Source organism: Protopterus annectens, chromosome 7.part1, assembly GCF_019279795.1.
Source record: "Protopterus annectens isolate FY-2018-M chromosome 7.part1, PAN1.0, whole genome shotgun sequence".
In the NCBI taxonomy this organism is placed as follows: domain Eukaryota; kingdom Metazoa; phylum Chordata; order Ceratodontiformes; family Protopteridae; genus Protopterus; species Protopterus annectens.
In genome coordinates this window covers 368,854,826-368,872,731 of record NC_056740.1, presented here as the reverse complement: position 1 = coordinate 368,872,731, position 17,906 = coordinate 368,854,826, and the positions used below count along the sequence as shown (strand labels likewise).

Here is a 17,906-nt window from a genome sequence, read left to right as displayed (position 1 = left end):
AAGTGGGCTCAGTTGTCAACCAAAGTATTGTTTGACTGAAAATATGCTTTAAAATTTGCAAAAATGCTGTCCTTGGTGCCTTATGATCTAGATATTTTATGGCAGTGTGTTATTAGCACTGCTATGCATCTATTGATTTGTTCTGCATGTTCCTACGAGCTGGAAAATATAGAATGTGTGAAATCCATGTGTATTCTCACTTGTTACCTTTTCAGAAGAAATAATTAAGATTTTCAAACAGAATGTATGGATGCAGGGCACCTTTTTTTTCTGGATTTGCTTGCAACTTTCCTAGATGATGCATTCGCCTGTAGGCACAGTAGCTGTTTGGTCTAATGCACAAAATAGTTCTGCAGAAGCGAAACATGCACATTCACACACACAGACTCATACACAGATATATAAATGTGTGTGTGTGTGTGTATGTGTGTGTGTGTGTGTGTGTGTGTGTGTGTGTGTGTGTGTGTGTGTGTATGTGTGCATGCGTGCGTGTGTGTGTTTCTCAGTCTATACATAAATATAGTAAACACACATGGCAGTATGTCAGTGGCTGTACATAAATAGATAAATATAGATAGGTAGATACAGAGATAGAGAGATATGTACAAAAGAGGCAGTCTGATTTGGGGCAGGATTTCTATACTGTAGATTTAGAGGATTTTGAACAGTTCTTACAATGATCTTGTAATGTCTGATAGGTATAAAGATGTGATTAAAAATATATATATGTAATAGCAGCTTGCTATTCTTTCATAACCTGGCAATGTCTTTAGTACGTTCTGTCCTAATAATTTGTTAGGTCTAGAGAGAAAGTATGGCTTACCTAGTGCTTGGCAGAAAATGTTCAGGGCATTATTTCCAGTTTTGTTTCTTGAAGGTTAAAAAAAAGTACTGCATTCTTCTGTTTGGCTGACCAGCATGCGTAATGTACAGCTAATTATAGAGTTTTGTTGCAACAGGCGCTAAGAATGCAATGTTTAAAATCAGTGTAATGGAAGAATGTCAAAACAGGTACGGGCATTTTCCAGCTAGCTTCCTACATTCATAATGGTATAAGCTGCCAGAAAAATGAAAGGGAGATGTACATAATTATAATATGGTTACAGCTAATGTAAAGATTCAAATAACATGGCAGATTTTTTTTTCTAATTTATGTTATAAAGCACTTGTATTCTCAGTTGCTACATGACTGTTTACACCGATATATGATTAAACTGAAAAAAATAATCATTGTAAGAATGAATCTGCTTTACATTTTCCAAATATAATAAATGCATTGCACTATTTAAAATTCTAACGCTATTTCTCAGTTCTGAAAGCATCTTGTTTAAGTCCATAGTCCTGTGTTAACCATAGGTTCGCACACAGATTAGCTCATCTGATTCCAATTTGTGTTTGGATTTTAATTTTTGATTCAGCCCTAATGAAGAAAATGCAAGATATTTCTGTACAAATATTTATTTTCTTGTTTATGTCAGAGTATAAACAAAAAATTGTTTTATATGCAACCAGAATATATGGGAATACATAACAGTATTATGGTCTCCTATGTACAGAAAAGCGAGATGTGAAATGCATTGTGAAAGAGTGATTCATCTTGATGAGCATAATGGGTCAGGAATTCAGCCTTTGTCAAAAAAAAATATATGTGATAATTTGCAGGGGGTAAGCACCATTCCTCTCCATGGTGGTAGTGGGGGGGAGGGGGGGGCAAGCTCTCTTACATCATGATGAAATTATATGTACCAACTCTATGTTCATACCAAGAAAACAAAGGCCAGGGAGAAATGTGATATCAAATCAGTCACTGTCGGTGTACACTTAGAAACAGCACTGGATATGATTTTCTATGGACAACAAGCAGTTCAACATGAGTGAGTTAAACTTGGTCAGGTAGAAATCTGGTTTGCACTTGATGAGGTGTAGGCAAGGAAATTTAAAATCTTAGCTAAAACAGTCACTCAAAGAATTGCAAAAGGTCAGTACAGAGAATTCATGTTTGGGAAGTGTTTTTCTTAGGGGCATTTCATCCAATAAATGTGAAACTACGAAGGATGTTTGAGGAAGGCAATAAATCTGAGTCATACCTCTTAATCTCTTACTGCAAGAAATCTTGACAAAGCCATAAAAAAGTGGGACAAATGCCGAAAAATAGGGACATTTTTTAAATACTACTCTTACAAACTTAGAAAGCAGATAGAATAACAGGATTTGTATTAGCATGAATTTTCTGAACGGTATGAAGTCTGGCACTCAAATGTCTGTCATTATTTTGTAACTTCAATCTTTGCCACTAGTTTGTCAGAAAACCAACATTTTATGAAAAACAAAACAAAAATTTGAGGCCAAAATCTGGACATTGTGTGAAATTCTGTACAGTTGATAGGTATGCAGTTACAGAGTTCATTGGCTGCTATTAATCAGCAATTTGTTTTTTTTTTAAATAAAACAGAGCCATTAGGCCCCAGATGAATCGTTTTGTTTGTGAATTTAGTATAAGATTGTGTTACATCTGCTGCTTTAGGCCGTGTTGACAAGGAAGCTCTGGGGAAATTTATTAAAGTTTGTTAACTGTGTAAGTGGAATGACCCACTGTGGACCTATTTCATCTGTGAATTTTGCTGTAGGCAAAACAAAAGGTACAATAAATGCAGTAAAGACAGAAACACTTGTTGATAGTATGAACCACGTTTACATGCCAGGGAACTTGCTTTTAACTGTGAAGTTCAGTGAAAATGTTAACATTGTTTATTAGAAAATGTTAATTAGTGGGGATATATAGGATGATAGAGATGTAGTCCAGGCATTTAAAACATGCGAGTTATATATACAATTATTTTATATTTCTGCTTTTAAAGTAACTGACCGTTCCTAATGGCTTTTAAGTACATATTGTCCTTTATTTCCTGACTTAAACCAAACTTAACCCAAATTTAAAGCCAACATATTTAAATCCATTCCATTTTATTCATTTATTAGATGAATATGCAGGCACCTACTAATATATATCTGCTGCATGCTAAACCTTTTGTACTGGCCTTGGAGAATGCTACTGTACATCACAGTATACCATAAACATTTGCATTTTAAAAATTGAGAGTTGGGCAAGCAAATTAGTTTTCTCACATGTGGCTGTAAGAATATATGAATAACCTGACCTGGGTAGCAATTACAGAGCAGTTATGGGTATGAATACATTAGTGACTTAAATTGCTGACTGATACTATGGCACACAAGCATAAAATTAAATAGAAAGGGGTTAACCTACCATACTGCCTTCATCTTTAAAATTAGTTCTATGTGCTCTGTAGGCTATACCATATATACCTACTGGCCAGTAATGCCTTCCTTTCCCTCCCACTGCTCATAGAAGACTAAACCTAGGGACACTACTCTTTCACTGAAGGCATTCTTCCTGAAAGCCTTCTGCTCATGTCCCTTTTTTTATAGTTGTGTCAGCTACTTTCAGCTTAAGTTAAAGTGATCTTAAAACCCAGTCAGCTTTTTCTTGCAGTCAGCAAATGCTGTGCTCACTCCACCTTAAATCACTGGAGACAGACTAATGTTATAAAACATTATAAACATAATGTTACATTAAGACTGCAAAGAAAGTCTTGACATGATTCTAAATATGATTGTGACCTCATTAAGCACAGAATAAATTAAATAAATACAGTTTCTCTTATTTTCACACTTGATAAAATGGCAAGCACATTAGGAATATTACAATTATCTGTTTCACCTCTTTTGATGCATTTCTTTTGGCTGGTAGTCAAAAAATGTTCCTTTGCATTATAGTTTTTTTTATGTAAATCTTAACAAGACCTGTCAATGCTGATTACAACGTCACTTTATGAAGTAGAGCAGGTATGCCTTGCAAATGCTAACAACAGGTTCAAAAAACGTCCTGTGCAAGTCAAGTTAAGCAGAGTCCTTGAAGTCATATACCTATGTACTGCAGGAACAGAACTTAAGATGCAAGTCATAGTCCTACATAAATGTACAACATAATCTAAATTTGTGCACCTGACCTGGAGATATGGGAGACAGAGCCCTAAATGCAAGCATTGCTTTCATGGAAGAGCACTGCATATTTGAAAATTGTTACAACTAGATCACTAACACTGAACCCAGCAGCTGACAGATACAAGGAACCAGTGGCAAATAAATAAGAGAAATAAAGTGTGTGTGTGTGTGTGTGTGTGTGTGTGTGTGTGTGTGTGTGTGTGTGTGTGTGTGTGTGTGTGTGTGTGTGTGTGTGTGTAAAACGACAATTAATTCCAGTAAAGATTACCAAAAACAAACTATGCAAATGACATCTGAGAGTGAGGACGGGGTGGCAGGCCAACGTGCCAAGTGGTCCCTTTCTGCCAACTTATTTCTATGTTATTGTTTTTTATTGTGTAACTAGGTGGAGCCTATCACTCTCTTGCAAATTACATGAATGTTTTAGCTTTCATAATGGAAATATGCATCATGTTATATACTTAAGAAAGTATTCTGTTGTAATAGAAACCCCACTTGCCAGAAAATGCAGAGTATTTTCCATGAGGTTTTGAAGTAATTAAGTAATGGAGTTTAAGTTTGTGTGTGTCAGTGAGTGTAACATACTGCTTTTCCTTAAGAAATCATCTGGGACAAATATTTGCAGCAACATTCACCTCTTCAGCTGCAGACAGTGCTCAGAGGAGACAGTATTGGCTCCTTCTCTGCAGATGCACTGTGTTACAGAGAGCCAATAGCAATCATTATCGGCTTAATGAATAGATGGATGGAAGTTAGATGCTGGGACTGCAAAAGCAATTTCTTGTTGATAAAAGCAGACTTAGAAAACACTCGCTGTTCTGACCACTGGCAGAACTCATCTTGGCATGAAGTGCCGTTGGCTGTGAATGAAGATGGATGACTGGCATAGTAACTTGCAATCTAGAAAATACTATTCGTCAGGCCTCACTGAAGCCAAGCACTCACTGCGTTATTCAGGCTTCCTTTTCACCAACACAAGCAAATTCACAAACATAAAGGCCTCAAAGAAAAGCATAGTCTTTCACAAAAGGATTTCCTGATCAAGTGATCTGTGAACTGCAAAACATCTGCTATTTCTAAGATAGTGTATTTATGCCAGAGCAGAAAATAACACACAGGCAATGGCTTCATATGTAATTGCTTGCAGTTAAATCTTATAAAAAAAGTGTATTTGGAGATAAGCACTTGCCGAAAAATAATTTAAAATCACAGCTTATGAAGAAATGTATTTAATGCGCCACTTAAGAGCACTGAAAGGGAACTTGTTCCCAGGTGGGTGGGCAGATTCCTTGCTGCAGTTTGGTAACCCTTACAGGATAGCAGGTGTCATACCTCTCAACCTCTTAGAGAAGAAATCTGGACAAAGCCATAATAATGGGGGGACAAAGGCCCAGAAATAGGGAAAATTTTTAAATATCTCTCTTACAAAATTAAAAAGCTGATAGAATAACAGATTTTTCATTAGCATGGATTTTCTGAAGGGTTTCTAGTCTGAAACTTAAATGCCTGTCATTATTTTATGACTTCCATCCTCAGCGATTTGTAAATGATGTGGCTGAAAACCAAAATTTTAATGGAACTGACCAAAAATATGAGACAAAAATCTAGACATTGTGCGAAAAATATGGACAGTTGAGAGGTATGACAGATGTGTATGTTGTAAATCCTGGCTTTCGGGGAGAAGTGATTCATCTCTGTACTTTTACAGGAGGAGTAAGTTAGTGATTATAATGTCTGGTTCTAATGGAGTCTTAAGAGTGTGGTCACTTCCCACAACACAATAGTATAAAAGATAAGCTAAGCCCAGACATTTGCATGCTTTTCCAAAAAACAGACATATTTGTGAGCTCACAGATTATAAAAAAAAAAAAAAAAGAGCTCCCCAGCTAGAAAAAGATCGGCATTTGGAGCAATGTTATGGAGAGCATGAGGGTGGTATTCACAGTCCACAGTTCCAGCAATGTGTAGCGTTAATCTGTGAAGAGTGGCGCTATGCTGATATGCAAATTTAGTTTTGTGAATGTGCTATAGGTGTTGATAAACACACCTGTTTAAGGCAAAAGTGTAATTACCTGAAGATGCACTTTACTTGAAGAGAAGCAGGGAGTATTACCGTGATAAACATAGATAAACGTAAAAGGGCCTCATTTACATAGAAATCATGTAAAGGACCCTGAACTTATGTGAGTAAGTTTAACATCTGGGATTACTCGAGTTCATAGGTTCATAGGTTCATACTAGGCTATCTGCCCTAGGGCATTTATAAGCCTAGCCAGAGTGTGTTTGGCTTTCGCCACCCATTTTAAATTAATTTTGCTATGCCCTTTTTTGAGGTTAGTATACTGCGCCTCTGTCTAACAGTGACACAGAAGTGATACCCGGGGTAAACCTACAATCTCCCATCCATTCATCAAGATTCCTCTTGAAGAGAGTCAGTGAGGGACTCTGCCTAACCTGGACTGGGATTTTATTCCAGAGTGAAGGAAGCCTCTGGGTTATGAATCTGTCCCTCCAGCATGTCCTATTTATTTCAGGCAGAAAAATTAGCTATGGAAACTGCAGACTTTTTAAAGTAAAACAAAAATAATGGTACTATGTTAAATTAATTTGAAACAGTTGAAAATTTATTTATTTAATTATTTATTTATTTTAATTTTGTTTACCGGGATGGTCCGACTGGACGAGGTGCATTTACAGCGGAGGCCCGGGGAGAAAAACTCCACTTACATTAAAACAACACATTACAGCAATATTCATATTATACAAAGTGTAGGAAGTAGTATTATTTTACACTAGTAGCCTCTAGGAAGAAGTGAAAAGAAAAAGAAAAAAAAAGTACAGACAATTCCAATCAGTAAAATATTTACATATGTACACTTTGTTTGCAGTGAGAAACAGACAAATTTTAACAGGTACATGTTTTTCCATGGATAACATTTGGAGGAACCATGCTTACTGGGGCATGTACAAAGAGATATAGGAGAAAGTTGTAGAGGTACCAGATTTTTGGACTATATACTACATGGACAGGGGCAAGAACTTGTAAGGTGGGCCTTAAGGGAGTTTTTGAATTGAGTGGTATTAGATGCAGAAGTCACAGATGGAGGGAGATTATTCCAAGTTTTAGCTATAATGTGTGAAAAAGAGAACTTTGCCGGCTGTGTTATTAGCTGAGGTAATAGTGAGGAGTGATTTGTTGGCAGAGCAGAGTGGACGATTTGGAGTGTAGGTGGTCAGTAATTGCCTTAGAGCGGGAATTATGTCAGGTTGTTTTAGGTTGTTGTATGATATGACAAGTTGGTGACATAGTAGTAACTGTGGCAGTTCAAGCCATTGAAGTTGCCTAAGAGGTATGCATGATGGGTTCTAAATGGGGAGTTTGTGGCAAACTTGACAATTTTGTTATAACAGGATTCAAGTTTCTCTAGGTCAGATATCCTAACATAAGTGAGAACTGGGGCTGCATGCATGCGTTAATGTGGAAAGAAGGTGGGTTTGAGCTGGGGTGACTCTAGCCTGATTAGATAGAAAGTTCTTTTGTCTGTATAAGGAACCCATTTTTTTGTGTACCTTTTTAATAGTTTGAAAGATATGAATGTCAAAGTGGAGGTTGTTGTCTATTTCAATGCCAAGGAGCTTGGTGTGGAGAGAGGGAGAAATGACAGTACCATTATTGGAGGAGATAGAGAAGTAGAGTGGAGTGTTTTTTGATTTGTTTGGGATGAATAGTAGTAGTTTAGTTTTGTCAGGATTTAGGATGAGTTGAATATTAGTGATCCATCTTTCTACTGAGGTGAACGTTTCCTGGGTGAGGTGTTGTAGGGAGGTCAGGGATAGGGCTGACCATATTAGGGTGGAATCATCTGCATACTGGATTAGTGAGGCCTGCAGGGTACATCTATGTACAAAATTATGTACAATTATTGAATTCACTTGTTTTATTCATATGATGGGCATATTACAATGGTTTTGATGAATACTGCAAGCTGTCATTTGTAAAAGGGAAATGATTACAGCATTAGTGGAAATGGTTATTGATCAGTCGTTTACTTTGATGTTTTCAGTGAATGTACATACTTGGCAGAAATGCAGTTATTTAATTCAGAAGAAGTGATGTGGCAAGGATGTTCTGATGACTCAGCACATCTTTACTGGGAGATTCCTGTGTCACTGATGAATGAGAATTGTCAGTATTATGATTACATGAAGCTGGTAGTGGATAAGGAAAGGACAAATTTGTTAACTAACAGTTTGCTGTACTATTGAGAATGTATTCATATTAGTGCAAGGATTCCTCAGCACATCCTTGCATGGCTGGACTCTGTATATTTATATCATTATGGGGGTTCTATCAGATATATATATATATATATATATATATATATATATATATATATATATATATATATATATATTAGGGTGGTAGGCATGGTTTCATTGTTGTGTTATTTGACAGATGAGGGTTTTTGTGTGTGTGTGTGTGTGTGTACACACACACACACACACACACACACACACACATATATATATATATATATATATATATATATATATATATATATATATATATAAAACTGTGGCAATGTGCAGAAATGATACAGAACAAGTGAATATGGCAGAAAAGGACAACTGAGATCAATTTTACAGGGTCAGCAATCATATATGGTGATTGCAAAGTTAATAGAATGGGTGACTCCACTTTTTACAACAAATCTTCAGACAGCACAGAAATTTGACTATCAATTACAACTGGACAAAAGAACAAATCATTAGCATGTGTTGTTTTACATATTTTCTCACTTACATCTCATTATGAAATAATCTGCTTAGGCATATTCACAGCCATCTCACATTGACATAAATGGCCTCTGCGAATTGCAGCCTAACTTTGATTATTCGTGGACAGTGGGGATAACCATAAAGCTTTCTCGCAATGACTATGAATACCCCCAATGAGAATATATCTCAGGGGTGACACAGCTCTGCAGTGCTTTGGACCACTGCCTCACAAGTCTTGTGTCTCAGATTCAGTTCTTGGATAAGGTACTTTCTTACATGCACTCTCTTTGTCATGCAAGTGTTAGCTGGGTGGTCTGGTTTGTTCCCGTATCCCAGTGACATGCAGTTAGGTGAAATGATGATCCTATAAACTTCCCATATGTGTGCATGTTGGGATAAAGTGAGTGTATGTGTATGAGTGTGTGTCCTGAGACAGATTGGTACCCTATCAAGGACTTGTTTTCTGCCTCACACCTTTTGCTTGCTGGGATAACCTCAGCAGCCCTGGTGCCTCAAACAGGCTAAAACAGGCACCAGGGAATAAAATGACTTAATGAATGAATGTGAGTGTTTCTCATAATGCAACCCAATGCAACCCATTGCAAATATTTTGTGGCCCATGTCTACTGTAACCTATGTGAAATGCTATCTGCTGCATCCTGTGATACATATTTCTAGGTCTATATTTGTTACACCTTGTATATATTTCTAAATATTTCTAAATCTATCTTTGCTTATAACCAAGGTAGAAATGTCTAAGTCCATTTAGTTACAATATCCGAACCCATGTCTCTTACACCCATGATAAATATTCCCAGAAACATTTCTGCGGTACTGCTTGAATTGGAAGCTTGTATTTGCTGTATAATATCGTAAATATTCCTAAGCCTATGTCATTTGAACCTTATAAACGTTTCCAAATAACTGATCGCACTATACTATAGCAAATATTTTGAAGACAGCATATGCAACCTCATATGGAAAATATGCCTAAATTCGTGATTCTATTTCTATCCCCGAACCCCATGCATCTTTTACCAAAAGTGAAGATTTCCAAGCCAATTTTTGCAGCTCCCTCAATAAGATATTCCCGTCCCAGTTTTGACTCTCCTCATTGTAAATGTCTCCATGTCCATATCCTCACCCTTGTCTGCAACAGTGCATTAAATCATTTCAAAACCAGTTCATATGGTAAATATTTTTTAGCCAGTTTCTGAACTCAGTGGAAATTCATCACACCTGAAATGAGCAAAGCCAGTTGCAACATAGCAGCCTGATTAAGTTTTATGTCACTGAAAGAATACCTTTATAAATTCACTCATGGATTCTGAAGGAGGCAAAGCCACACTGCATCCCTCAGATGCTGCAGAATACATTTCCTACAGGCACATAACTAATTAGAAACTTCCACATCCCAGAGGAATGGGTGATTTTCTCCCTGGAGCATGCCTCAGATGTGATAGGCTTATCACATTCAGGCATCCTGTTTCAATAAATGGACTCTAATGAAGATGCTAAGCTATCTACTATAACTCTTCTACTGCCTATAATAAATATATAATCTATCAACAATTCATTTATATATCTATATCTATCTATATCTATCTATATCTATATATATATATATATATATATATATATATATATATATATATATATATATATATATATATATTTATATATTTGAAACTGTAGACGACATTCTAGGATATGCTCACTGAATCTCTTTCTTTCAGCTTTTACCGGTTATCTCCAGTCTGTGTATGATTGGCAGTAGTGACCTCTGCCCTAAATACCACATAATCTAAAACAATACCTGCTCAGAGATGTGCATAGAAGGTCACTTCATCTAGGTTGTGTGGGCTTTGGGGATGGTGTGGTCATTACTTCTTTAATTTTCCTCAGAATCAAACCATTTAGTTTGCACAGAAGATTGCTGTAGCTTGTGCATCAGCTAGGGACATTGTGTTCATTATTTCTTTAACTGTTCTCACAAAACACACTGGTGTACAAAGGTGGTCTCTATAGCTTATATTGGGGCTGGGGATAGTGCTGACATTATTTTTTCTGCATTATTCACAAACTTCAGAAGCGCACAGAAGGTTACTGTAGCTTGTCTAGGGATAGTATACTGTCTACGAGCAACAAGTTGGAATACATTATCGTGATTTTTTTTTTTTTTTTTTACTTTCTTCACAATTAAATATCGGAGCATCTGGCCACAGGTGACTATTTTTGGGGGACAGCAGTTAAGGAGTCGTGCTGTTTACATATGTCTGGTAATAGAAGGCTGAGATAGTTCATTCAAGTCTGGCATCAGTGGGATACACAAAAGGTGGCTGTATTTTGGAGTAGGGTTCTTGAGGCATGCTGTTCAAATGTATGACAGCCATTTCTAGAAATATGACTGTGACCATTTGTGCCTTCACTACCATCTTAATCCATCTCCAAATGCACAGACTGGGACTTTTGTTTTTGGTGGGGGGGTTGAAAGAATGGCAGCACTGCAAGATATGATTTATGTATCCTAGAAAGTATTTGCCTTCTGATACGTTAAGTACTACACTAGCTGCTCTTGTACTAGGCTAGCTGCTCTTGGCGCGCAAGAGCAGCTAGCCTAGCACTTACCTATGTATCCTTGAAAGTATTTTTCTTCTGATACATTCATAGGTAAGTACTAGGCTAGCTGCTCTTGTCGCACAAGAGCAGCTAGCCTAGTACTTACCTATGTATCCTTGAAAGTACAAAATATCCCAACTAACAAACTAAAACAAAGAGTAAAAAGGTCACACAGATAACCAACTGGTTAAAAAATAAATAAATAAAAATCTAGCAAAGCTAGATGACACCATAATGTTTATGGATATCAGCTGGGTATGACAACCCTCTGTTTCCAAAGGTCAAACATTCCTCTTATGCTGTACTGATGATGTCATAAGAAGGCAGAAACATGTATGTCCACAGCTAGAGGGGTTTGACTTTAATGGCTTGAAATTGTCCATAAATAGTCTTAAAAATGAAAGTAAAAGGAAAAAGTCATGGACATTCAGAACTGCCATTTAGATGAGACACCTGATATCCTTAAAGGGTGATTTGCATATATCCCATGAGGCCTCTGATGCAAGAGGTTTAAGGTATCAAACAGTTAGAAGTCTAACTTTGCTAGATTTTTTTCTTTTTGTGTTTTTTAACCAGTTGGTTATCTGTGTGACCTTTTTACTCTTTGTTTTAGGGTAACCATGTGTAGTATAAAGTATTGAGGAGCTGCCTCTGTCCATTAGTAGTAGTAGATACAGTCTTGGGGTAAATTTTCTATTTATTATTATTTATTACTTACTATTATTATTATTATTATTATTTTATTACAGTATGAGGAGAGAGAGAGACAACGACATCCCTAAATCTAGGCACACTCCCTTTTTTGGAAGTTCACAATATAATAATAACATGACAGTGGAAACTTGTTGGTTGAAAGTTAGGTGCCCTGTCCACATAAATTCCTAAATCGTGAATAACTGTGTCAGCCTTTAAGGATGTATTGACAATGTGGTAGTTCAACTTCACAAAGGAAACAATTTTTTGGTGTTTAGTTTCAGTCAGTCATTCTCAGCTTAATGTGAATTATTATTTTGTCATCTTTGAACTTTTACCATGGTTGCTATTTCTTCCTTAGTTCTGATTTTTGTTCAGGCCATCATTGAATCAAAAGTCTTCCTAATGTTGTTCTATAGTGGTCAGATATGGTTTCTGTTAGAAAGAAACAGTTGTTTATTGTTAACTGGAGTGTTTTTTTCTCCAGCAGTGATTTTATTGTCTTCTTATACTTTAATACAGGAATAGTCATATGGACATGTGTTGGCTTATATGTCTAATTTTTTACACAAATCTAGAGGTGCTGGTCTGCAAAATATGTCATGTATGATGTATGATGTTCAGGGACAGGCCTTTACTATAAACTACAAGTAGTTTCTTTTTTTTCTTTGTAAAAGGTTGCAATTGAATTATTTCCATTTCTGTTTAGCAAAGCTTGGTCATAAAATTTCTGTCAGCTATAAACTAGGCCATTGTTTTCCAAATAAGTATCCTATAATTATTGACTATCTGAAAACAAATTTTCCCTAGCCCTGCATTTCAGAAAAGTTGTTTTTGCATACAAGTCAGTAGAACATGATAAATTCAGCCAGCAGAGTATTTGTACTGTTTATATTTAGAATTTGTAAAACTATTTATTTCAAAATGTACCTGTTAACCAAATAGCCCATACAAACCATTGCTGTGCAGGAAAAGGAAAAAGATTGTATTCTAGAATCGTTCTGACTCCCCCCCCCCCCCCCAATAAAGCCCACTTCTAAATTTGTCAAATTTAAACATTTTTTAAGTCAAAGTTCTTCAGAATGTTGACTTCACAGTCCTTTGTTGCCCAAGAAACCATGACGTATAAACACTGGATATAAAGGATGCTTATAAGTATGTTCAGTACAGAAGCCCCAAGGGAAAGACTTGGGATTGGGGTTACAGTTTCAGAATTTCCAGTTTTTTCTTGTGCTCTGTTCCCAAGTACCTAACCGTCATGCTTCCTTAGGCAGAACATCAGCCTTAGGCTGCATACATTTACACCTATCTGGAAGGTTGCCTTATAAATGCTGACCTGAATCAAAATGTGTATTCTAGTGGAAATAAACCCTAATGCCATTCAACACTTTATTTATGACTGCCTTGATAGAAAGTTCAATTTACACTTCTAATGGATAAAGAAAAAAGACTAATAAACAGCTTAATAAAAATGATGTTCCTCTGAATTCAATTTCTCAACAGACATTTCTTTCAAATGAAACAGTAGAACATACATATATAATTTTCTACTAGGACACTCTGTAACAGTGTGCCAGCCAGGATGTTTCTTAGGACTCTGATGAAAGTGATTGAACAAATTAATGATCTCAAATGCCAACTTATATTGGAGGAAAGGCACTGGTGCCTCATTAACTATTGGCATAACAGGATTCTTTAGGAGAGCTTCTCACATGAATTCTCTTTCTAATTAAAGACCTAATACAGTGGATTTAGCACAGTCAATCTAGTCCAGGGAAACTCTTTTGAGAAGCAGATATTTTACAGTTATGGGTGATAAATATTTAAACATTGATTGGGTGTTCAGCAATCTACCCATTATTATTCATTTGAGTCAGTATTGAAATCAGGATATCTGCAAGTCACTTGGGAAACATGACAGTGATGTAGTATCTGAACATACTTGGGAGTGGGGCTCCTCACCAGCAGACATGTAAGTTGCAATAATAGTTTAGTAAAACGCTTTCTCTATGTCCATAACAAGCTAAGTCATCCAGGTCTTCTTTCATTTGAATATTCTAGAAGATTCCATCATTAGATAAATGTTTTGACCCATGAAGTGGAGTTCATCAAATATTTTTGCCAGATTCCTCAAATATGTGGACAGCCAGGGATATGCCTGCCCATATCTTTCTCACATTTACAGTTACTAGTAAAGCATTTAACATTGACTAGAACATGCAATGATAACTTAAGGAGCATTTTGCCATTGCGTGTTCTGATATACCTGTCTGTACCTCAGCTGAGCCACCAGTTATCTATTTTTATATTAAGGTTCCTTAGCGCAAAGTTTTGGCCTTGTATGATTAGAGTTTAGATTGTGGTCACTCACAACCAGGGATGCCAGATTTCTTATCTGGCAGGTAGGGACCAAAAAAAAAAAGGGCTTTAATACGGAACACCTTTAGTTCCACATTAAACACAAGTAGCTCCGTGTTTGACAATTTTTGATTGGCCCATATATATATATATATATATATATATATATATGTGTGTGTGTGTGTGTATATATATATATATATATATATATATTTATGTATGTATGTATATATTTGGGCCAACCAAAGAAATCTCAAAACAGAGCTACTTCTGTTCAATGCGGAACATCAGGCAGTCCGCATTCAACAGAAGTAGCTCCATTTTGCAATTTTTTGATTGGCTCGTATTCCGGCATACAGGCCAATCAAAAACAGCAAACCAGAGGCTGTTTTACCGGGATTTTATCCGGCAGTGTGGGACTCAGGATCGGGCTGCTGATCCCGGGACAGTCCCACTCAAATAGGGACGTCTGGCAACCCTGCTCACAACCAGTTTTTTTGCATTCCCTCCAATTCTTCTCAATCAGAAAATGTTACTGAAAGCAAATTGGAAGAATATTTCCAAAGGACTGCAACACTGACAATACACCGTTAAGAGATGACCCAGTTGTTTGGAATTTGGGAACTTAGGTATTCAGTGACTTAAGTTTCGACCAAGATGTGTTTACTGTCATAAGAAAGTCCTTCAATATTGTACAACTTATTAAAAGGATTGTGTCTAGATCTAGGGATTCCATTGTTTTCCTTTACACAGTCCTCATTAGGACGATCACTGGGAATAATGCCCTCTTTGTCATGTGTTTGTTCAGACACATGTAACAAATGGAACACCCACAAAGATACCTTGCTAAAAGGATACAAGGCCTAAACAATATGTCCTGCATGGACTGTCTCAAAGCCCTGTTATTAAACTCTGTGTCCTACATACTACTAAGATGTGACCTGTGTCTGTTATACAAGGCATCCTCTAACCCAGTACTGATGGACCTACTGCACATCAACACATCAAATGGTATAAAAATACTAGGTCTGTGTATCTAAACCTCTTATGCAAACATCAACAGAGCAGTTTGGAAGGAGAGGGGTATATCACAGAGGAAAACACTACTCTGAAACAATAACAAACAAAGGCAGCACCAAAGGGTGAAGAATCCTGTGGTTAAAATCAAGTATTGTAGAACCACAAACGAAAACGACATCCACAGGAATCAAGCAAGACGTAACAGTTCCAAAACTTCAATGGTTAAGGATAAAAAGTATAACGCGGACTAATATCACAGCCCAATTTTATTAAAAAGTAAGCGCTTTCACCATTCGGCTTCATCAGACAATGGTAAAATAATTAACAGTCATTTAAATAATGTGCTTATGCATCTCATTGGTTGTGGATGTAGTAACGTCACTGAACAACGTACATACAAATAATCTAAAACCATTTATATATTAATACTAATTCATATAAAAACTATTATCATAAATACATTGTATAACCTTACATGATAGCTAAAAAAGGTACACATTTAACTTTTCTAATAATAACTATGCATAATTTATGTAAAATTGCTAATAAGTAATTGCATATATAACTGTATATGGTGGTATATGTCTCTCTTTTAAATTATTCCCGAATTCTAATTTTTTTGCTATTAAGTAATGGTTTTGTTTTTATGTAATGTACTTAGTATTTAGCTTTTCTTTCTCCTTGGGCCTCTGCTGAAAATGGACATGTATCCAGCCAGACTAGCCCGGTCAACAAATGTAAAATAAAATATATCTACTACGATCAAATACTACAAATGAATCTTAAGAACGCTACAAAATAAGCTAAACATGAAGACAACTAAGCATAGGACCACAAGTGAATAAACACCTAACACAAACGTTAAAAGACCATCAAAAATACATAAATCAATGCAAAAGCATCCTATAAATCTGATAGAATATAGGAATGCTGAAGAGTCAAAAACATAAATTATAAAGAAAATAATATATTTTATATTTTGCATCTTTATTTAGAGCATGGCAGAGTAGCGTAAGAAAACAATAATAATAATGATAGTCAATGGGGGGCCATTAAGTGATAACTTTAACCCTTCTTTTTCGTAGTATAGGTTTAAGAGAAGCTTTGTCATTGAGTCCAGGTTCCCTGTCGGCTTGGCACCTAATAATCCATCTCAATTCATTTTCCTCGGTTAAGGTCTCAATATCACCTCCCCGTAAATTGCAACTGATGACTTGTATGACTTTTTAATAAAATTGGGCTGTGATATTAGTCCGCGTTATACTTTTTATCCTTAACCACTGAAGTTTTGGAACTGTTACGTCTTGCTTGATTCCTGTGGATGCCGTTTTCGTTTGTGGTTCTACACTACTCTGAAACAGCCTTTGCCCATCCACATAAAACAAAGCTCATCCCTGTCCATATCCAAGCACAATTTAGATCTATGTATGTGTAATAGAAAATGTACCCCAGAACTGCCTCTGTACTATTAATGCAGAGAGGCAGCTCATAAATGCTTTATCCATGCATGGATCCCCTCAAATATCTCTGGTATTACCCCAGTTATTCTCAGTAGATGTAATATATAATTATTCACAATGTAATGGTTAAGTCCAACATAATACTAGACAGGATAATGGCCCGCAAGGAAGATTAACCTAGGACTTACCTATGAACTTAGGAACCCATATGAATAGAATTCTAACAGTTCATTTTTGGCTGAGATTGTCTTTCTGCTCCTCACTGTAGTAAGTGACACAAAATACATTTTCTCCTGTCTCATAGGGTCATGATTTATTGGCCATTCCAGATGGCAAGACAGTCCACACTGTCTAAAATTCCTCAGACACTCACATGGAGGATTTATAGTTAATATCTAATTGTTTTCTTGGGATAGTTTTGCATTTTCAAAATACTCTTATGGGCCCAGAAAATATTTATTATTCATCAAAAAGAGAAAACATGTTCCATTTGTTGTCATGTAGAGGGATTCCTCTTCTTTACTATTTTCTTTCTCCGATTCTGTAATACATTTCTAGCCTTGTTGTCACAGATCTTTCACATTTCTTAGGTATTTTTTCACTTCCTTTCGTGTCTCACATTATAGCAAAGTAGCTTGTGGAGAAATTTTGTGTCAGACTTCTTCAGAGAAAGTGATTTCCTGGTATGAATTTGAATGTTATTACTGACTAGCTGATAGTACCCCTTTGCAGACTGTAGCTTTTCATTTTTTTTATATTTGGTCTTTCTCCTGGACACTCTTTTAACAGCTATGACCCCAGTAGCAAAGCTTACTGATTACAGACATTAATGCATAGACAACTCGATGCACCTTTTGGAAAGCTACTGGAGTTTTTATTTTTTTTTTATTTTTTAGTAGATCTTTCTTTTATACCAGCAGTTATTTTTCTATGTCACTGAATCAGACTATT

At 36.2% G+C, this 17,906-nt stretch overlaps 1 protein-coding gene across 2 annotated transcripts in view; it reads left to right on the top strand.

Moving 5' to 3' along the window:
* FAM107A (family with sequence similarity 107 member A) overlaps positions 1-17,906 on the top strand; it is a 1,773,139-nt gene that overhangs the window by 1,236,460 nt on the left and 518,773 nt on the right. The gene's annotated exons all lie outside the window — the stretch shown is intronic.